This window comes from Pongo pygmaeus, chromosome 12 (assembly GCF_028885625.2).
Source record: "Pongo pygmaeus isolate AG05252 chromosome 12, NHGRI_mPonPyg2-v2.0_pri, whole genome shotgun sequence".
Lineage (NCBI taxonomy): Eukaryota > Metazoa > Chordata > Mammalia > Primates > Hominidae > Pongo > Pongo pygmaeus.
This window is the reverse complement of record NC_072385.2, coordinates 31,915,404-31,937,023: the sequence shown is the minus strand read 5'-3', so window position 1 is coordinate 31,937,023 and position 21,620 is coordinate 31,915,404. Positions and strand designations below refer to the sequence as shown.

The following is a 21,620-nucleotide window of genomic DNA, read 5'->3' as shown; positions in this document are numbered from 1 at the left end:
TTTTTATTTGGGGATGGCAGTACAAGCAGCCTCTGCCTAGCATGCACCCAAAATTTCAGACTTCCAAAAGGAAAATAGGTGTTTGGCGTAAACCGCATTCTAGGTACAGTGAGCCACTCTTACCAGTTCTGGGAGTGGTGGAAACCCTACCCAGATCAAAATCCCAGATGCCAGCCGAAGGCCAACCTTGTAAGCTGCCCTTTTTAGGGATGGTGTCAGGCCTCAGGACTAAACAGACACCTCTCCTGAGTGCTGCATTGATATATCACCTGCCTCGTCAGCATCTCTACTTGGAAGTCCGATAGCCTAAACTCGACATGTCTCATGTGAGTTCCTGTTCTTCCCCCATAAACTTGTTGCACTTGGAGCCTTGTCTTTTCTCAGTTGGTGGCAACTCCACCCTCCTCATTGCTCAGGCCCAAAAAGGTTTTGCATCCTGGGTGGACTGCTTGCTTTCTGTCCTGTACCACTGGGTTCATCTGTCAGGAAATCCTATTGGTTCTGCCTTCAAACAATGTCATTTGTGTCAGAATAATCTCGGTAGATAGTGGGTGTGGATAGATTGACTACAAGTTATTAACTACTGGTTAGTATTTTTGAAATCATTATACGTTTTAATGAGTCTGATGGTCTCCTCATAGTCTATGAGAGTCTGTAAGAACAAACAGATACAAATCTGGCCCTTCTCACCACAGCCTCTGTGCTGCCACCCTTGACTGCCCCTCTGGTTTTGGCTGCCACCCTCTGTTGCTTAGATTTCTACCATAGCCCCTATCACGAGCCTCCTGCCTCCATGCTTGTTCTCCAGTCACTTCTCACTGTAGAAGCTGACTGAAGCTTGGGAAAGAAAGTCAGAATAGAGTCTTTCATAGGCTGCTTTCTTAGCTCAGAGAAAAAGTACAGGTTCTTACAGTGGCTGACACGACAGGGCCCTACTTGATTGGCCTCCCAGCCCTCCTCTCCTCCTTCTACACAGTCACTCCAAGCACACGGGCCTGTTCACTGTTTTTCCACCCTGCTCACCTGATCCCGCCCAGAGACCTGTCACTTGCTGTTTGTTCCTTGTGCTTGGAATGCCACTCCCTCACGGCCGCCCAGCTCACTCCCGCACCTTCTTCATGCCTTGACACAGCAAATGGTCTCTTCCTACTCTTAAAGCTCTTGCCCTGTTCTATGTCACCGTATATAACTGGCATATTTATTCTACTTAATGTATATCACTGCCTCCACCATGCCACTAACCGCCTGTCCCCCAAGAATATAAGCTCCATACATAGTGACAGGGATCTTTGTCTGGTTTTTTTTTTTTTTTTGAGATGGAGTTTTGCTCTAGTCACCCAGGCTGGCGTGCAATGGCGCAATCTCTTGCTCACTGCAACCTCTGCCTCCTGGGTTCAAGTGATTCGTCAGCCTCAGCCTCCCGAGTAGCTGGGATTACAGGCGACTGCCACCATGCCCACCGAATTTTTGTATTTTTATAGAGATGGGGTTTCACCATGTTGGCCTGGCTGGTCTCAAACTACTGACCTCAGGTGATCCACCCACCTCAGCCTCCCAAAGTGCTGGGGTTACAGGCGTCAGCCACTGAGCATGGCCAGTTTTTTTAGTGATGTTTCATCCCATGTGCAAATCCAGTGTCTAGCATATAGTAGGCATTTAGTAAACACTGTCGAATGAACAGTGCCTCCCCTTCTTTTTATATGTAAAAAACCCAAAACTCAAGTAAGTTATATATGCTTGGTTGATGATATGTGTGTGTGTGTGTGTGTGTGTGTGTGTGTGTTGTGTGTGTCTATGTCTGTGTCTGTCTGTGTGCACAGGCCATGAAACTGATGATTAAACAGTTTGGATTGTCTTTTAATTATATAGTGACATGCCCTTTGAGATGTGGTAAATTGAAGCAATACAGTTGGAAAGAAGGTTTTAGATAACCTGTGTCCATTCCTTTGAAACACTTAAAATGGTGAAATCTTTTAAAAGGATCTCTTTAGCACCCCTGCCCTTTTTTTTGCCTCCTGAATTTAGTTCCTTTCCAGTTTGCATTCTCTTCATAGGACTGGGGTATAAATTCTAGCCTAATTTGTCCATATGATAAAGCCTAATTCTAGCCTAACCTGTCCATATGATAAAGCTTTCTGGAATTGCTTGTTTTATTAGTCTGTCAACGTCTCGTGAAAATCTATAGTAACAACATACACAGGATCTTAAACATTTATATGACAGTGGAATCATTTTTAGAATAAAAGCTCTGATTGTTTAATTAGAGAAACGGACCCCACCTTCACTACCATTAGCATAATACCCTGGCAGAAGGAAAGACATTTTTGGTGAGACATTTTTATCTCCTAGTTATTCTGACTTTTGTACTAACCTTACAGAAAAGAGAGTTGACTTCTGTGGGTTTGATGTAAAATGGGATTAGGGAGCCAGCTAGTTGATGGGCTGGGTTTTTAGCATCCAGACTTGCCACATTGTAGTGCACTGTTAATCCATAAATGGCCTCAGCATTGCAGGAAGCCAGGCTGTCTCTGCTCCAAGGGCAGAAAATCCCCTTAGAAAGCTGCCTTCTGGTGAATGAACAGCCCCTCTGTTCTGTTGTTCCACGTTAGCCTGCAACATCTGTGCCACAGGTCAGACTCTCTCCCTTGATTTTTAACTCTGTGCACTAACAGGGAACCCAGATTATATTTTGGCTGTAATCCTGCTCCCAAGCTTGCAAATTGTTTTGCAATTTGTTTTAATTGCAAAACAATTGTCCCGTTGAACCTTGGGCATTATATGTAGTTCAGTATGTGTTAGAGGTTTTAGGTGATGTTTAGAACTATGAAAATGATTTCATGGTGGGGTGAAAGAATTTTATTTCTGACTCCTCTCCCTGGTACTCTAAGGTGCTGATTGGTCTCCAAGTCTGAGTGCAAATTCTGCCTAGATGGAAACCCGCCTCTGAAATGGGACTGCCACTGTCTGTCGGTTATCTGATGGTTATCATGATGTCTTTGGGGCTCTGAAGTCCCCAACGTGTCCAGGGGCTTTTCTCTGAGCACAGGAACCTTGTGCCAGTTTTCCTTTACCCGTGTTTCTTTTATGTCTAGACAGTCCTAGACACTTTTTTTCTCTCCTTAACATACCTGTACTGTAGCAGCGTGGCTGACAGGTCTTGGGAAACCAGTTCTCGAGGGTATCTGTGTTTACTTGCCTTTGTCTGTATGAGCACTGAATTCAGGAGAAGTGTCTTCATATATAGAACCCTCAGTAGCTCTTAAATTTTTATATTTTGGGCCGGGTGCGGTGGCTTACGCCTGGAATCTCAGCACCTTGGGAAGCTGAGGTGGTTGGATCATGAGGTCAGGAGGCCAGCCTGGCCAATGTGTTGAAACCCTGTCTCTACTAAAGATACAAAAATTAGCCAAGCGTGGTGGCGCGTGACTGTAATCCCAGCTACTTGGGAGGCTGAGGCAGGAGAATCGCTCGAACCCAGGAGGCGGAGGTTGCAGTGAGCTGAGATCGCACCATACACTCCAGCCTGGGTGACAGGGCGAGACTCCAGCTCAAAAAAAAAAAAAAAAAAAAAAATTGTAATAATATTTTGACCTTTTTATTGAAGTGAAGCATGCATACAGAAAAGTACACAAATTATGAACTCAGTAAATTTCCGAAAACTGTACATAACCCTTCAACGGACCAGCACCTAGATCAAGAAACAGAACTTTGCCAGTACCCCAGGAGTGCCCTCATATGCCCCTTGCAGTCACTCACTGTTCCATGCAAGGGTGACACTGTCCTGACTTCTCTCACCACATATTACTTTTGCCTGTGTCTGTTCTTGATATAAATGGAACCATACGGTACTCTGTGTCTGGCTTCTTTCAGTTAGCATTATGTTTGTGAGGTCCACCCATATGGCTGCTTATAGGGAGAGCTCATTTATTCTCATTGCTTTTAGTATTCTGTGGTGTCCCACTAACTTCCAAGTGAATATATTCCTGCCGTTGCTATAATACTGGTTATGTGGCAGGTGCTGAATTGAATCGCTGCAGAGATAGAAGGGAATTTACCTAGTCTAGGAAATTTGTGATGGATAAGAGATGCTGAGGTGCAGGTTATAGGGAAAATAGTCACGTCTGTATTTCTCATAGTTTGGGCATGGTTAAATATCCACTTACTTTCTGACTTAATTGTATTATCTTACCTGCAGGAGTCCTGAGAAAGAGTAGATGACGTTGCTGACATGTGATGACTTGGGAACTTTACTCTCTGCTATCTTTGTTGGCTTACAGAGCTTTCCCAACTGCTACAGGTCTTCCGCAAAGAATTTGTGCAGCACTCCTTGGGATTCTTGTTTGGCCTGTGTCTCACTGCTGCTTCCTTCTCACCCTATTTCCAAGGCTGTCTACTTTGCTGTCTACTTTCCTGCCGACTTTGCTGCACTTGCAGCATGTCCTCCCCCCGCTCCCTTAAGGTGGTGTAGGTTTGGGGTGGAATAAAGATAGGGAGACACAGCCAAATAAATAAAATTCCAAGCAAGCCTGCGTTCTTGCCCCACCCCACCCACCATACCCTGCTCCTGTCCCCACCTTGTCTCTTACGGATGATGAAGAAAGAAATCTCTTAAGTTCTACTCATTCCTGTTTTTAATGAGAAGGATGTTTTAAAAACAAGGTCTTTGATATGACATTTTGTCATACCTAGGAAAGCAACAATAACAGCAGTAACTGCTAGACTGAGGGAATCTGTAGTTAGGTGGTATTTCCTGGTGATGAGTCATCTTCCCCCCAGGCCCCTTAGGGATCTTTCTTTCGTGAATGAGTGAGGGGGAAGGCATTTATACAAGAAAATAATGAATGCCTTCATTTCAGCTGTTTCACTTTTTTTTTTTTTTTTTGAGACGGAATCTCGCTCTGTCACCCAGGCTGGAGTGCAGTGGCGTGATCACGGCTCACTGCAACCTCCACCTCCTGGGTTCAAGCAATTCTTCTGCCTCAGCCTCCTTAGGAGCTGGGACTACAGGCACGTGCCACCACTCCCGGCTTATTTTTATATATTTTTTTAGTAGAGACGGGGTTTCATCATATTGGCCAGGCTGTTGTCAAACTCCTGACCTCGTGATCCGCCTGTCTTGGCCTCCCAAAGTGCTGGGATTGCAGGCGTGAGCGACTGTGTCTGGCCTCAGCTGTTTCACTTTTAATGTGCCCAGTAAACTCACTTTTGTTCACTTATTGAAGATGCTGGATTTTTCTCCCCCTGAAGCTAGAACTGAAGAAGACTCCCTGGTTATTTTTTCCTCCTTAAGTTGTTTAGAAAGCAGAAGAAAACTGTTGATTTGGAAAGTGACTGTACAGATGTTTTTGTTCAAAAGGGAAAGGAGGAAGAAGGCCATTGAGATAGAAGAGATTAAAATTTGGAACTATGGTTAAAGCAGCACATCTCCCTGGGCCTGGCTGGCCCTGGCGATTCTGTGTGGTTGGGCACGTGTGGAGTAGTGTTGGCTCATAGCTTCTGCAGCCTTTTTCAGTTCTTTCTTTTACCCTTCTTTTTTTTCTTTTCTTTTTTCTGAGACCAGGGTCTGTCTCACTCTTGTCACCCAGGCTAGAGTGCAGTGGTGTGATAACAGCTCACTGCAGCCTGGAACTCCTGGACTCACAGTTCTCCCACTTCGGCCTCTTGAGTAGCTGGGGCTATAGGTGTGTGCCACCACACCTGGCTAATTTTTTATTTTTTAATTTTTTTTAGAGACAGGGTCTCACTATGTTGTCCAGGCTAGTCTCAAACTCCTGGGCTCAAGGGCTCAAGCAGTCCTCCTGCCTCGGCCTCCCAGAGTGCTAAGATTATAGGCATGAGCCACTGCTCCTGGACATCTCGCCTGTATTTTAGCCCAACATGGCACTCCTGTATGATGATTTGGGGAACTGACTACCTTCACAGAAAGTGCTTTATAATGACATCATAGTTCATAGGGTGGGATGGGGGATGTTAGGGTAAGTGCCATTTCTGTCTCATCAGTTCCTAGGCTGATGGTAACCCACATGACCAAAGGTGCTTTTCTGTATTAGTCCTTTCTCACATTGCTATAAAGAAATACCTGAGACTGGGTAATTTATAAAGAGGTTTAATTGACTCATGGTTCCACAGGATGTACAGGAAACATAGTGGCTTCTGCTTTTGGAGAGGCCTCAGGAAGCTTCCAGTCATGGCAGAAGGCAAAGGGAAGCAAGCATCTTACATGGTAGAAGCAGGAGCAAGAGAGAGAGAGAGAGAAAAAAAGAGTAGGGGAGGGGGAGGGAAGGAAGGAGGGATCGAGGGAAGGAGTGCTCTACACACTTTTAAACAACGAGATCTCTTTAAATGACCAGATCTCATGAGAACTCACTCACTGTCGCAAGGACAGTATCAAGAGGGATGGTGCTAAACCATTCATGAGAAACCCACTCCGTGATCTAGTTACCTCCAGGCCCTACCTCCAACATTGGGGATTACAATTTGAACTGAGATTTGGGCCGGGAAACATATCCAAGCTGTGTCACAAAGATGCTTCTTCACAGTAAAGCCCAACAACGGAAGTTTTCTTCAGGATAAGCCCATTTTTCATTGCCTTACAAATGACCATCAGTTCTGGTTGTTTCCCTTGTTTTTATTTTATCCATTAGGAGGATGGGGAGAAGAATGCCCATGGCTCCTTACCTTGCTGGCAGAGCAGGGTAACTGAAGATGAGGGCTCTGTGGTGTGGGTGCTGCCTGTGTGCAGCTTGTGCCCAGGGCCGTACGCAGAGGAATTGCTGGTTTGTGCAAGTGAGGGACCCTGCGTCTTCCTTATAGCCACGGAGCCCATGGCTGTGGGCAGCTCCTGGCTCTAACACCGCAGAATTCATGGATTCATGCTGCTTCAAGTGAGGTCATGCTGGATGGTGAATGTTTTCTTGACTGTTCTCTTTATGCTAGTTTAAAAGTTCAAGGCTTTTTGGCCCTTTGACTTTACTGGTTACTTCTGCTTATCAGGATGATAAGAAAATTAAAATGTATTCCCCCTGTTACACCACCCTCACCCCCCCCTCCGCCCCGTTTAGTATACCTACAGTAGTGAATTTTATGATTTATAAATTACAACTCAGTGAAGCTGCTGGAACAAAAAATTTAAGTGACGTTTAAAATTGTATTTAATTTTTACTTTTTATGAAATATAATTATTCCAGGGATAAAATATAGAGAAGTGAAAAGATGAAAAAAATTACAATCATAATTCCATCACCTTGGCTTAACTCCTGTTAAAGCATTAATGTATGTTTTTTTAGTTTCATTGTGTGTGTGTGTGTGTGTGTGTGTGTGTGTGTAAAGTTATTTATTAAATGATGGAAAGGCTTTTTTCTCTAACAGTGAAATAATGTACTCATCTAGAAAACTGGAAAGTGGAAAAATATTTTCTTACAGTCTCTCCCCCTGACATTTCTGGTGTATTTCTAGTCTTTGCGGAGTAAAGCTATTTCTTATGGCTGCCAGTCACTCAAGGAAAGCCCCCAGTCAAATGTGTTTATATGTGTGGCTGCATTTAGTTTAAAAATGAGTTTGTATTTATTTATTTATTTTAGAAAGATTTCTTCTGAATAATTCAGATGGTGAATTCCTTAATCTTGTTTAGTCTCAACTACATACTTCGTGTAACTTTTTTCTAGTCACCACTTCATGGTACACCTCTACAACTTTGAGCTTGTATATAGCATGCATATACGTTATTTTCATGTAGTGATTTTTTTTTTCCTGTCCATACACTTTGGACAATGTGGCTTTTAGATTGTAAATTACTGAAGAACAGGCCACTGTAAATAACTTCATAATATTGTCTGTCTGAACAAGCACTTTTTATTCTTAGTTTTTTTTGTTGTTGTTGTTGGCTTACAAGATCTTGAAAAGTGGATGCTAATCACCACCATACATATGGTGGTTTAATCGATATATTTTCCCTGACAGATGCTTCTTAACTGATAAAATATTTGTCATTGTCTTTATTATTTTAACTCATCTGAATATAAATAAAACTGAAGTTAGGGAAAGGAAGCAGCATATTACTTAGAAAAGGCCTGATGACTTTTTAAAACTTAAGTACTGTTTGAAACCTCTCAATAAACTGCTTGTTTTTGATAACTTGACTCAAATATTCCATCAGTTGCTTAGTTAAGGTGGTTCAGCCCCAGTACTTCTTTATTATATCATCTTCAGCATCTGTTGCTTTGTTTGTTTGGGAGGAAGATGGCCGGCTGCTGAGCCTCTCTCAAAGCTGGACTGTGACATTGTGTCTGTGGTTGATGGACACAGCTGTGCAATTTCTGTGTGTGCTTGGCAGCACCATCTTCAAAAACATCTGGTCTAAAGATGTAGTTCTCATCTCCTGCAACTGTATGTAAATCATTTAGTGCATAATGGGATAATGCCAAGTATACTTACTTGACATGAACACACAAGTGATTTAAAAGCCCAGTATGATTTTCTATGCTGACCCAGAGTTCAGTGTGTTGGAAGATTCATTGTCTAATTGGGTGTGTACTTGTATCACTTAGTCTGGTGCTAGTACATCACATGCCATGGATATGCTAATTTTCTTCATTTTAAGTGAAGGAAATGGCTGGTTTGGTATAATAGGTAGCAAAAACAGGAGGGAAGCCTTTGGCTAAACCATTGGGGTGAATTTGGTTTGAATCAAATCTTTCAAGGATTGCTGTGTCTAAGATACATTCCTCAGCATCTCCTGTACATTTTTTAAGGAATGTTTAGAGAAGATTCCGTAGTACCCCGTAGGTTTTTTTTTAAATACGGGTAATTACTGTGCCTGTTTTAATGATAATTTATATGAATTTATGTATTATATTTGCATTATATATTATGAATTTATGTTATAATTAATTCGTACCCATAATTAATATATAAGTAACATCATTAGCCTCTTGCATTGGACTTGGTGAGAGTCTTCCTAGATTGGCTCTTATTTTTATAATATCTGAAAAAATTCACAATACCATTTAAAAGCACAAAGGTCTCCAGGATTTGTTACTTACTATATCCCTCAGGTTTTATGATTTTTTTCCCCCAAGTAATTAAAGATGTCTTCAGTGAAATTTACCACTGAAGGATCTTAGCTCTGAATAGCAAGCCCCAAATTAACCCATTATTTACTCTGGGCTCTCAAGAGGCATATCTTTTTTTCCTTTTAGTTTTGAGGTTTTCTTTTTAAAAGTTCTAAGACTTAGAGAACCTTAAGTTTTAAATTCATTATTTCCCCCATTCTGTGTCTATTTTTAGTTAGAAAAACTGATAAACCCAATTAATCTGCAAGCATAGGTTACAGTATTCTTCTGTGCCAGTTTTTTGTCCAAGGCTTACTATTGAGTAGAAACACTAGCTGTTGAATGTGCACAAGTCTGTAAGCATCCATGCACAAGACGGTGCCTTATGCACACTGCTGATAGATTCTGATGTGAGGCTGCCGATTTATACTGAGCCTGGCAGGAAATGAGGGCATTTTCTTGATTTCTTTTAACAGACTTGTTTTGTTTTATTAAATTTAGTTAGTCTAGGCTCAAGAATGTGAAAGTAGGGTCGGGTGAGGTGGCTCATGCCTGTAATCCCAGCACCTTGGGAGGCCAAGGTGGGTGGATCACGAGGTCAAGAGATCAAGGCCATCCTGCCCAACATGGTGAAACCTGGTCTCTACAAAAATACAAAAATTAGCCGGGCGTGGTGGTGAGTGCCTGTAGTCCCAGCTACTCGGGAGGCTGAGGCAGGAGAATCACTTGAACCCAGGAGGCAGAGGTTGCAGTGAGCCGAGATTGCGCCACTGCATTCCAGCATGGCGACAGAGTGAGACTGCGTCTCAAAAAAAAAAAAGAATGTGAAAGTAGTTTTGCTGGCCCATGGGTTCCCTGGCTTCATTCTGTATAGTGTCATTCCTTGTCTGGTTTCTTTTATGCTGGCTGTACCCAGGTTTCTTGGCTCCTCCTTGACAGCTGCCCAAGCTCACCCTCCCAGGTGTTGATTCCCCTTCTCTCTTCATTTCCTTGTCCCTGTGCTCTGCCTGCCTCTGTATCTGCATTGGTCCATGTGTCTCTGACGAGCCATCTATCTCCCTGTCCTGCCTCCGCTTGCTCTTGCCGGTGCCCCACATGGTGTTTGCTATGAAGTGGGCCCACAGTTCATGCTTACTGAATGCATTTATACCAATGGATGGGCATGTGGTTGGGGCACTTGTTAAAATCTGCCAGGGAAAGTGGCATGGCAACTTACTGACCTTCATTTTTTTGGGTAACAGCAGATGGTAAATTTGGCAGTTGGTATTGTTGGTTGGAGCTGGATAAGTTGGGCAGGTTCCAACATGGTAATATCCTTTGTGCTTGTGAATTTGGGTTGGTAAATGGCCTTTCAGGGTCTTCACTGGAGACATTTATTTGTGTAATTTTAACTGATTTAAGTTTTTGTCTCTATCTCTGTAAGTCAATACACACTCTTGGAGGAGGAGGGTACCTACCACTTGAGAGACTTTGTATGTGTTTTCATGACAACAATATGTTTACTTTTTGTTTTGTGCAGAAATTTAGCTCCCTCATTATATTCAAGATAGGCGTGTGGTAGTTTATGGTCCTCCTTTATTCTGACAACTCCATTCTTTTTCCTGCCGCCCCATGAGAGTTCTAGTTTTAAAACAATTGCTTCAAGTTAGCCAGACTGACTCGGGGACTCCATGCAGACTTTGCATGTGTTTTGCTTCATAGCCATTCAGAGTACAGGGAGATGATGATCACAAGACAGGGAGGACTGTGTTGTTCTTTAGGGAGTGATATTGTTTGACTCTTCGCAGACGGAGGACATCTGCAGTGTCTCGAGGACTTCTTTTCATGTCTTTCATCCAGCCACTCCTGCAGCCTCCAGTCCACCTCCTCACAGCACATGTGTGTGTGTGTCCCTGTGTACTTGCAGATAGATGGAGTAAAGATTAAGGAACACAGTGGCAAGTTAATGAACTGTTTTAAGACCAAAATGACTTACTACAGCTTTATGAAATGTATAGGTAGTAGACTGCCTTAAAGTTCTATATAAAATGATTAATAGCAAAAAAAAAAAAAAAATGCTAATGACTTAACAGTATCTTTCTGGTGATTGTTTTTAAAAATGTGCATCTTTGCTGTAGATGATTGCCATACAGTGTGCTTATGGTGCTGGATGGGGTGGTGGGATGCTAGGGGACGCTACTTAAGTAAAAGAGGTTAAGTGCGAGATAAAATAGCACCGACATGTCTTCTAAATTTGAGGAAACTGTGTTTGCCTATTTAAATTGGATTACGTTGGCCGGGCGTGGTGGCTCACACCTGTAATCCCAGCACTTTGGGAGACCGAGGCGGGTGGATCACAAGGTCAGGAAATTGAGACCATCCTGGCTAACACATGGTGAAACCCTGTCTCTACTAACAATACAAAAAATAAGCTGGGCGTCGTGGTGGGCGCCTATAGTCCCAGCTACTCGGTAGGCTGAGGCAGGAGAATGGTGTGAACCCGGGAGGCGGAGCTTGCAGTGAGCCAAGATAGCGCCGGCCTGGGTGAAAGAGCGAGATTTCATCTCAAAATAAACAAACAAACAAACAAATAAATAAATTGGATTACATTAATCCTATATTATTGACTTCCACTATGAAGTTAGAGGTTTGTGTAATGGAAAACACTTTTTTTTCCTGTATATAATAAAATTTGTATTTTCAACAATAATCTTTTAAAATTATATTCAAGAGAAAAATTATTTTCGATAAAATACAAATAGTACTCAATGTCAGTAGTAATATGTATTGTGTTCAGAGCAGTCTCAGAGCGAAAACACTAAAAAAAGGAGCTGTAGCCAGGACCTGCAGCAGTTGTGAGTGCCCGTGGTGGTCACTCTTCTCAGTGCTCTGGGACACAGTTGAGCAGTGCCAGTCTTAGCAGCTGTTCGTATTATTTCCAATTTAATCACATATTGAAGATCATTGGTTGTCTTCTCCCTCAGTCTTTTTGGTATCTGTGAATTTTTGCCATCTTTTCACATTTTTCCAAGAGAAGCACTTGCAGTTTATCATTATCTTGTATGAACACAGGTAATGACGTACATAGTTAGGACATACATTGCTGATTATTGTTTGGAAGAGACGATATGGGACACATTTTTATGAGTTTCTGTGGTGGTGGAGTATAAAGCATCCAACAAGATTTTCCCCATAAGGACCACTTACATCGTGGGCTAGAACTGAATATACTGGTTTGGTTCAGAGCAAAACTTCTCCTTGGATTTAGTTAAGGTCGGTTTGAGTAACTAGTATAATGCAGGTAGTAGCTCTGTAGAGTCAGATTTCCTCAGATCTTGGTCAAGTGTAGTAGTTTTTCCATTGGGACTTTGAAGCTTTTGATTTTGTGTTTCTCTCATTGTCTCCCATTAGATGGTTTGATATCTTTCTAAGAAGTAGAGAAAATTGAGAGGGAGAGACTTCAAATTATTTTCCCAGTTGGGATTGAAAAGTAGGGAGGTGATATTTAATTATTGAAGGCATGATGACTGGTGCCACCCTATAGTTTTCTTCTACACCACAGTATTAGGAAATGATTCACACAGGTGAGAAGCTGTGAGAAGTGTTGAGTGACCTCCAGATACATGCTGTCACATTTTCTGCAGAGAATGTGAGTAGATGCAGTATGACATTGCCAGATGTATGCTTGCACCTGAATTTTGCCACCTAAATTTTTTTAAATGAAGGGTGTCTATTAGGAATTAAAATACCTTGTTTCTATTTTCTATTTTACCCAAGTCTGTGACACTTATTCATGGTCTTTTTGAGTAACTTCTATGGAAAGCATCTTTGAATTCTTAGAGCTAAGGGAATGGTTCTTCATATGTGGTTCCCATGAGGCTCTTCCAGAGACTTCTCCAGGCATGTGAGCTGTGATACAGAGGTCACTCAGTTGCATTTGAAGTGGAAAATGCCATTTCATAATAAAGACAGGATCCCTTTCCAGATTCGTGAATTATCCACAATGAAGAGAATTATTTGAAAGTAACAAAATGGTAATGTCCACACATAGAAACTAAGGCTTTTTTCCTTGTTACCATATTGGCAGACTATGGCAAATTTCCATTTTCCAGGGAGCATCAAGAGCCAAGGTGATTTTGGTTTAATATCATGACATTTGAAAGATAGCTTTCCAAGGAAAGAGTTCACTGCTTTTCTCCAGGTGATCATTGTTTTTATTTTATCTTCCTTTTTTCTACTCATGTACTGTGGTGATTCATGAAACATATGAAAATAATACATAAGCAGGAGTTGGGGTAGCTTAAGAAGCGACAGTGGACGAGACAGGAAGAATGAGGGAAAGGGTAAGGTAAACCATGAAACATATCAGAAATTGGGGCTTTGCTTCTAATGTCCTCAAGGTCAAAGTTAGAAAGTCACTGAGCTGTGTAAATACTAGCCGTTGGCCCTGCCCTCTGAAATCAGTGCTTCTCCAAGTAGGGTCTGTGGAATAGTTACTAGCTTCATTTTGACAGCCAATACTTTGATTAACACATAAACCAATAAGTTGTTTATAGCAATTGAGATCAAACAAAAATTAAATGATTGGATCAAAAGTAAGTTGATTTCAAACATCATTTTTGTAGACAGTTTTTCGTATGTGTGACTTAAATTTTTTTTTTTTAATTATGATTATATTCTTCTGTTGGTGGGAAAGTAGGAACAGATGACCTGTATGATAATGTGGGGCCTTTTACTCTGCCACTCTGGTTGAAGGACTGAAACATCTGTAAATCCAAGTTGTTGCTTTTTAAATGCACTGGGTTCTAATTTAATGGACCATGAAAAGCAAATTGGGTGTCAGGTTCCTTCATGGGTAGATGCCCAACAGACATAATAGTTTATACCAATAGAGGTGTAGGTTGTAGCTTTTGTTAAGTTTTTTTTAAATCTGTGAATTCTGTGATCAGTGTTATTCCTGGGTTAGTTTCAGATAATTTTCTTTCCCCCTCTCTCTCATATGTGTATGGTCCAGCTTCTTTGCATGCCTGGTAATTTTTAATTAGATTCCAGACATTGTTAATTTTACCTTATTGGGTACTGGATATTTTATATTTTTTATAACATACTTGACCTTTGTTCTGGGATGAAGCTAGTTCTTGGGAACAATTTGATCCTTTGAAGATTTGATTTTGGGATTGTCACATCATGTAGTCTAGGCTTATTTGGCCCCACGATCGAGGCCAGAGTCTTCTGAGTCCTGTGAATGATGAGTTTTTCCAATCTAGCCAACGGCAGGAGGCACTGCTTCCCAACCCTTTGAGCACTGGGTACTATTCCGAGGAATCCTTTGGGATCAGGCTCTTTCCCTTACCTCAGGTGGTTTCCGCACGGGGATGTGTTGATAGTGTGCTACTGAGTCTTCTAGGGGGAATTGCTTGCTCTCTGTGCAGCTGTCTCCTTTCTGGTATTCTGTCCTGCGACTGCAGCTGCAGCGGCTGTGGCCTCCCCAGACTCAGTTCTGTCTCCTCAACTCAGAGACGCCTCTGGGCGCCGTTTGGGTTTCCTTTCCCTTTGCTGCAGCTTGGAGTCCTTCTCAGGGCAGTAAGCTGGAGTCTGCATGTGTTTCCCAACTCTCAGGGTCACTGCCCTTATGGCCTGAAGTCTCTTCTAAGTGCTTTCGTATATTTTGGCTAATTTTAGTTGTTCAGGTGGGAGGATAAATCATCTGTCCTTGATACTTTATTTTGGCCAGGAGCCGAAGCTCCCTTCATTCTTTTTTATTGAAGACACATTTTGTCAAATATGTAAGCACGAGCTCTGGTGTCTGAGTGCATGGATGAATCCAGCATGAAGTGCAGAAACACTATTACTTATCACACCCTCCTTTAGAGCTGTACTCCTTGTTGCCATTCCTTTCTTGGACCTGTTTTTAAGGTTTTAGACAACACTCTATTCAATGTGTATTGTATTCTTTCCCCCATTGCGCTATGGGAAGCTTCATGGAGTTTGCCACTGGGTTAGGGAGAGGTATGAATAGACTGAGGCAAGATTCTCCTCAAGGGACCTTTGGCAGGTCAGGAAAGTGAAGACAGTGGATGATGAGTGCTCCACCTACCTTCTCCTTTTGCTCTGGGAATGACTTAAGTCTGGAAAGAGCCGATACTAAGAAGTTGAGGGTCTGAATTGGTACATTATAGTAAACCAGAAGAAATGACCAAGAGGCTAAAGTCAGAGTGGTGCTACTGACCCAGTTGAAGGCAGTTTAAACAGCCAGGCTCTAGTTCTTCAGGCTCTCCTAGGCCTCCCTGCACAACTGACCATTGGTGTCAGTGGCCCAAGCAGGGAAACTGGCAGTGACCCTCGAGCAGCAAGGAGGGGAGAGGACCCTCAGTCCAAGGACAGAAGGAGATGGACTGTGTGAGTTGCCAGAAAGCTCATTTTGAATTCTTTGGGGGCCAAACTTTTCTATCCTAAACTCTTATTTTTTTTTTTTCCAAATTAGGAAAATAGTATATGACAATTGTAGAAAATTAGGCTATAATCTAGAGGTAATATTTGGTAGCATTTCTTCCCTCCTCCTCCTCAATGCATTCATTTAAACTGAGTGCTAATATGAACTATTTCAAGTATATTATTGAAGACACTTGTACCCATGGTATTTTGTCTATACATTGGGGCTCAACAAGGTCAACTGTCAGGATTCCTGGGTGTTGATGACATGAAGCTTTGGAAAGATCTAATAGTTTCTTTTAGATCCTGGAGGAAATAGTGATCTTATTTGCATTTATTGTTTGAGTAAGATCACCATGTTCGTTATTTGCCATGTGGTGCTTTTTGGTGGGGGTTTGTCAGACGTGTATTTTGTCCTCCTTGTGGGTCATTCAGGCAAGCATCAGTCTCCCAGAGTTGTTGATGGGCAACTGATGCAGAAGAAAATAGAATGAACTATATTCACCATCTGAAGTCCTCCCCACCCCCATCCATCCAGGTGAATGGTGTCATTGTGTAGTTGTCTTCTGTATCACATTATTTTTAGATACCAGCTGAGTAGTGCAGTCTCATTGAAAGATTCAGCAGGTGGCACTTTGTAGAAGATGGAGGGGATCCAGAGGGCACGCTGGGGGCTTTGCTGTGTGTAGTAAAAGTTCTATGTTGTGCTTTCCATGGAGAAGTGGGCGGGTCCAGGGCTTCAGGCCATTGCATGCTGGGTTTGGAATCCCAGAACTAGCTCATTGGTTCAGTAGCAGAACTAGAAAGAGGATGCGTTGCGTTTTTGTTTGAAATGTGCTGAAGACATGTTTTTTCTTGAGCAGGCTGTTGTTAAGTTTGTAATTTTTCCGTCGGTTTTTATTGAGACTGATTGATCTTGGGGGTGCGGATTAATTTTAAGGAACATGTAATTTCTTCCTTTTGATCAGATCCTATAGCCTTAATTTTGTTCTGGAATCTTTCCTGTGTAGTTACATTCATCTGTGTTTAGTTGACTAGTCATTGAATTTAAGTTGTAATGTGATGTGCCTGTTTGAGGCCAAAAAAAAAAATGAATTTGATTAATTCTGTGCTGCTTTCATTGGTGTGGTACTGAATAATACTGTTAGATGTAGTGGGATTTGCCAGGTAAAAAGTGATCTGTTCTCATTTTTCTGCCCGTTCACAGTCACATAAAGAAAAGGTTCAGTAGTAGTTGACAAAAACTTGTAAACTGTTTTTTAAAAACAGATATTTTCATTCTAAATGTATATTCATTTGTACATTTTGGTGCTGAAATCTTCCAGAGATATTTGTATATCTCATTTTATCAGTCCTCTCTCCAACTAACAAAGATAGAGTGAACAGTCAGTTGCCTTTTTCTTGTATCCAGCTGTCGCTGAGTCTACTTTTAATTCTGTAAAGAGGGTATGCCAGGTGAAAGGTTTCATTTCACCTGGCAAATGCTCAGAACATTTCCCAGTCCTCTTGGATTCCAGTTAGCTTATCTGAAGTCTGCCCATCTCTCCCCACCACATAGTTACTACCATTGATGGAATGGGAAAAAATTTAGGTAACAAGTTTGAACAGCATTTTAAGGGGTCATTAAAAAACAAACAACAAAACACTCATACCATGCACTCCTGTGTGCTCAGATGGTGGAGTGGGCAGGGCTTGTCATATGACAAACCCATTGCTACTTGTGAAAATTACTACTATGCAGATGTTCCCTGCCCCACCCCCACCCTCTGACGGCCTGCAAGGCAACTAAAAACTCATCTCCTAGTCAGATCCTAGCCTGAGACAAAGGCCTTTTCTGTGAGGGTTTGCTTCCACTGGTTAAAGTCCAAAATGCTAATTGGCATCAGCTGCATTAAATCACTAAGTGGGGGCTAGCAGCTGCCACACCATTCGAGTAACCAGGAGGGGGACCTTTTTTTCCTTACTAAAAAGGCCTCTCTCTCCTCTTGAAGTTACTCTTGATTTTGTTTTTCATTTGTTTATACTTGTGACCTGCTAAAGAAGGGCATGGAGGACACAGTAGTTTGGACTCTGCCTGGACACATGGAATATATAAACGTCCTCTATGTAGTTTTGCCAACTCAACTTTCTTTTTGTATATAGGATTTGTTGTTGTTACTAAACTCAGTTTTAGCTGGCCCCTAGTCTGTTTTCTGCTGTATCTTCCCAGGCCACATGAGGTGTTTGTTTTTGGTGGTGCTAGTGGTGGTGGTGGTATGTGTGTATGTACTTAAGTGCTGGGATGCAACCACCAAACATATGTTTAATAACCAAAGGGAGACTGAAACTCAGAAGTTGATTCATTATTACCCTACTCTAAAGACAACATAAAATACTGTATAATAAGCATTAGTCATAATTAGATTTCCAGTTGTAGCTGGCTCAAAGCCATGGCAGATTCTGTATTTCTAGTGTTTTTTTCTCCAAATGGGCACTCATAATTGGACAGTAAATGACAATTAGTGGTGCTAACTGCCTTTTTATTTTATAAGATGTGTAATAGTCATCTATTTTAAAATCATAAATCAAGAGAGGAAATGTTCAAAGTATATATAAACTTTATCCTAAAACAGTAATTTGAGGGGAGAATATAATTTCCTTGCAATATATTTTGTAGTTATTTTTGTATGCTTCCAGGATTTGACTATTTCAGACCTGGGAAATACTCTGGCAGGTGACATTGATGTGATCACTGTATTTCTGGATGATATTTGGGTGTTTCCGTCATATTAGAAAAGCTGTTGCCAGACTTGATTATATTTTAGTTGTTCTTCTAAATCATTGATTCTGAGATGCAACTCAGTTTTGAAGATGTTAGAGTGTATACTTTATGGTTGACAGTGCTTCATGGTTTCATGACATAAAATAGTGGTGGGCTCCATTCAGGGGCACTTCAGATTCAGAGAAATACATGGTGCCATGGTAATCTGCCAACAGTATTTACCAATGTGCCTATTCGGGAGTTTTCACACTGGTGGACAGTATGGAATTTAAGACTATAAGAACTAAAATGTGTGCTTGATTTTTAACTCAGTGAACTGTGAAAATACCGAGTGCTCTTGACTCTTTCTTGTACAGTGGTGAACAGGTTAGATCCTAGAAGACATTGGTTTGTGTCACTAAAAGAAAAAAATATAAATGGAACCTAGTCGAAATATTTTATAATTCTTAATTATTGCTCAGGAAGCCTTTCATGGGAGAATCATAGGTAGCATTTCTTTCTTTCAAGAAGTGAAAGCTACTGGCAGAGTGTGATAGGGAACAATGACCCTGGAAACAGTTTAGCCACTGCAGGGAGTGGAGGTAGGCAAAGGTAAGGGTGGGATTGATGAAACAAGTCTGGACAGTCCAGTAAAATTCACTAGTGTATGAAGTTCTTACTACAGGAACAAAATTAAAATCGATATTTTGATTTTTCCCTATTCCAGTTCAACATTGTTGTTTTGTTTTTATGTAGTTTTTATACCCCAAATCCTTACAGATTTACTGACTTTCGGATAAAAGGAGAAAAACCATTAGTTCACTTTCTGGTCACCCAGCTGCAGTTCAGTGTAAGGAAAGTGGGATGTTTGGCTTTTTAGAGCACATGTTTAATTAACCATGGGCCTTATCCTGGGAGTGACACCACATGCCTTTTCAATGGGGCCTGTTTATGGCCACTACCGTGTGCTCTTTTCAGGAGCCTACCTATCTTGACAGGCCTCACTAGGGCTGTCCCAGGCCACTCACTGCTTGGTCAGGAGGCCTCTCAGAAACCCTCAGATACCACTGGGAGTGAGTTGTGGTGAGTCAGGAGGGAGCAGGCTCGATGTGCTCCATGCCAGCCAGCCCTGGTCACTATTGCTCGTTACACTGTGCATGTGGATGTGTGTGTAGAGAGCACAAGGTAAAACTTTTGAGGCATTAGGTTTCCTACTTTTATTTGGGGCATGCTTCCTCATGTTTTATGTAGTAAAAATTGTTACCCTTTTCTGTTTTAGAATAAAGTTCCTTTGAAGCAAGGTCTCAAATAGAAGTCTTTCTTTGTTTTACTAGCTAGTCTAAACACTGGTTTTGTTTAGAATTAAGATGGTTATCTAGTATTGAGTACCTAATTTTTCATTGCTGCTTTCAACATGGCCATATTTAAATCTCAGATAGAAATTATACCTGTTTGGTAGGACTTTCCTATATGCAGGGTTTGAATGAGAATTATTATGTCAACTGTATTGGGTCATGTGACCGTTGCCATATTTGTAGTCATCTGTCAAAGTCACGTGACAAGTGTGCCTGTAGAATATATAGTTGTGCATCACTTAACAATGAGGATACGTTCTCAGAAATGCATCATTCATTAGGCAGTTTTGCTGTTGTCCATCATCGGAGTGTGTTTATGTAAACCTAGATAGTACTCATGGGCTATCTGGTATGGCCTAGTGCTCCTAGGCTGCAGACATGTACAATATGCTACTGTACTGAATAGTGTAGGCAATTGTAAAATAATAGCAAGTAGTTGTGTATCTAAACATAGAAAAGAGATTGATAAAAAGTGGTATTTCCGCATAGAGCTCTGACCATTAATGGAGCTTACAGGGCTGGAGGTTGCTCCGGGTGAGTCAGTGAGTGAGTGGTGAGTGAATGTGAAGGCCTAGGACATTACTATACACTTCTGTATTCTGTACTGACATTACTGTATACTTCATAAACATGGTACACTTAGGATACACTAAATTTGTACTGACATTACTGTATACTTCATAAACATGGTACACTTAGGATACACTAAATTTGTACTGACATTACTGTATACTTCATAAACATGGTACACTTAGGATACACTAAATTTCTAAAAAATATGCTTTCTTCAATAATTAACTAGGTTACTGTAACTCTTACTTTATAAAACTTTTAGGTTCTTTTGTAATAACAGCTTAAAAAACATTGCATAGCTGTACTAAAATATTTTCTTTTTAAATATCTTTGTAAGCTTTTTTCTTTTTTAACTTTTTAAACATTTTGGTAAAAAACGAAGACAGAAACACACACGTTAGCTTAGGCCTACACATGGTCAGGCTCATCAATATCCCTGTCTTCCACTTCCACATCTTGTCCCAGTAGAAGGTCTTCAAGGGCAGTCACGCATAGAGCTGTCATCTCCTATAATAACAGTGCCTTCTTAGGGATACCTCTTGAAGGATCTGCCTGAGGCTGTTGTAAGTTGACTTTTTTTTTTGTTTAAATAAATAGGAGTACACTTTAATATAACAATAAAAGTATAGTAAACAAACCACTAACATAGTCATTTATTATTATGTACTATACATACCTATATGTGCAATAATTTTATACAACTGGCTGTGTGGCAGGTTAGTTTACACTAGCCTCACCACAAACAGTGTCACTAGGTGATGGGAATTTTTCAGCTTCATTTATAATTTTATGGGTTCACTGTTGTATTTGCAGTCCTTTGTTGACTAAAACGTTATGTAGTGCATGACTGTACTATAATACTCTAACGTTTATATTTCGGAACCAAGCTGTAAAGCTGCCATCTTGAGAATTACTATTCTAAGATGACTACATGTCTTCTTATATATTTGTTTTCTAAAGCAGTAATGTATAACTGAAGTTCGTATTTTAAAAATTATTTTTCCCATCTGATCTCATCATTAATATCTAATTAACGATGTTGCAGCTTTTATCTTAAAGTATAATATTTGCAAATCAAACTTCCTTTAGGCTTGTAAGGCCTTAAGAGTGGTTCTAGAGGTGCTAGACTGAAGCAGTAAGTAGGTTTCTTCAAAGTTGTGTGTGTGAGTGCGTGCGTACACACGTCTAGGCTACTCAGAGCCCCTACTCTTCCCTAGATAGAGAAGGACATCAGTTATGAGCGGAATGATTGTGTCAGTGTAGAAAAGTAAGGACATTTTAGGGGACTAGTCATCTTTTCCTTTTGAAAATGTATGCAGTGTAGGGGATTCTAGAGATCTGGTCATCAGATTTCTCTCGATCTTACACTGTGCTTTTCTAATCAAGGATGATTTTCCCTTTCCTGCAGTTTCTCTTCTTTCTCACTTTAACTCTGCTTTCCCCTCATTCTGTACTAACTACAAATCTTCCTTAACCTGACTCTTTGCAGGT

General features: G+C 41.1%; 1 protein-coding gene across 5 annotated transcripts in view; it reads left to right on the top strand.

Moving 5' to 3' along the window:
- The window catches only part of LOC129028924 (mitogen-activated protein kinase kinase kinase kinase 4-like), a 178,990-nt gene that overhangs the window by 101,061 nt on the left and 56,309 nt on the right, over positions 1–21,620 (top strand). The window lies entirely within an intron of this gene.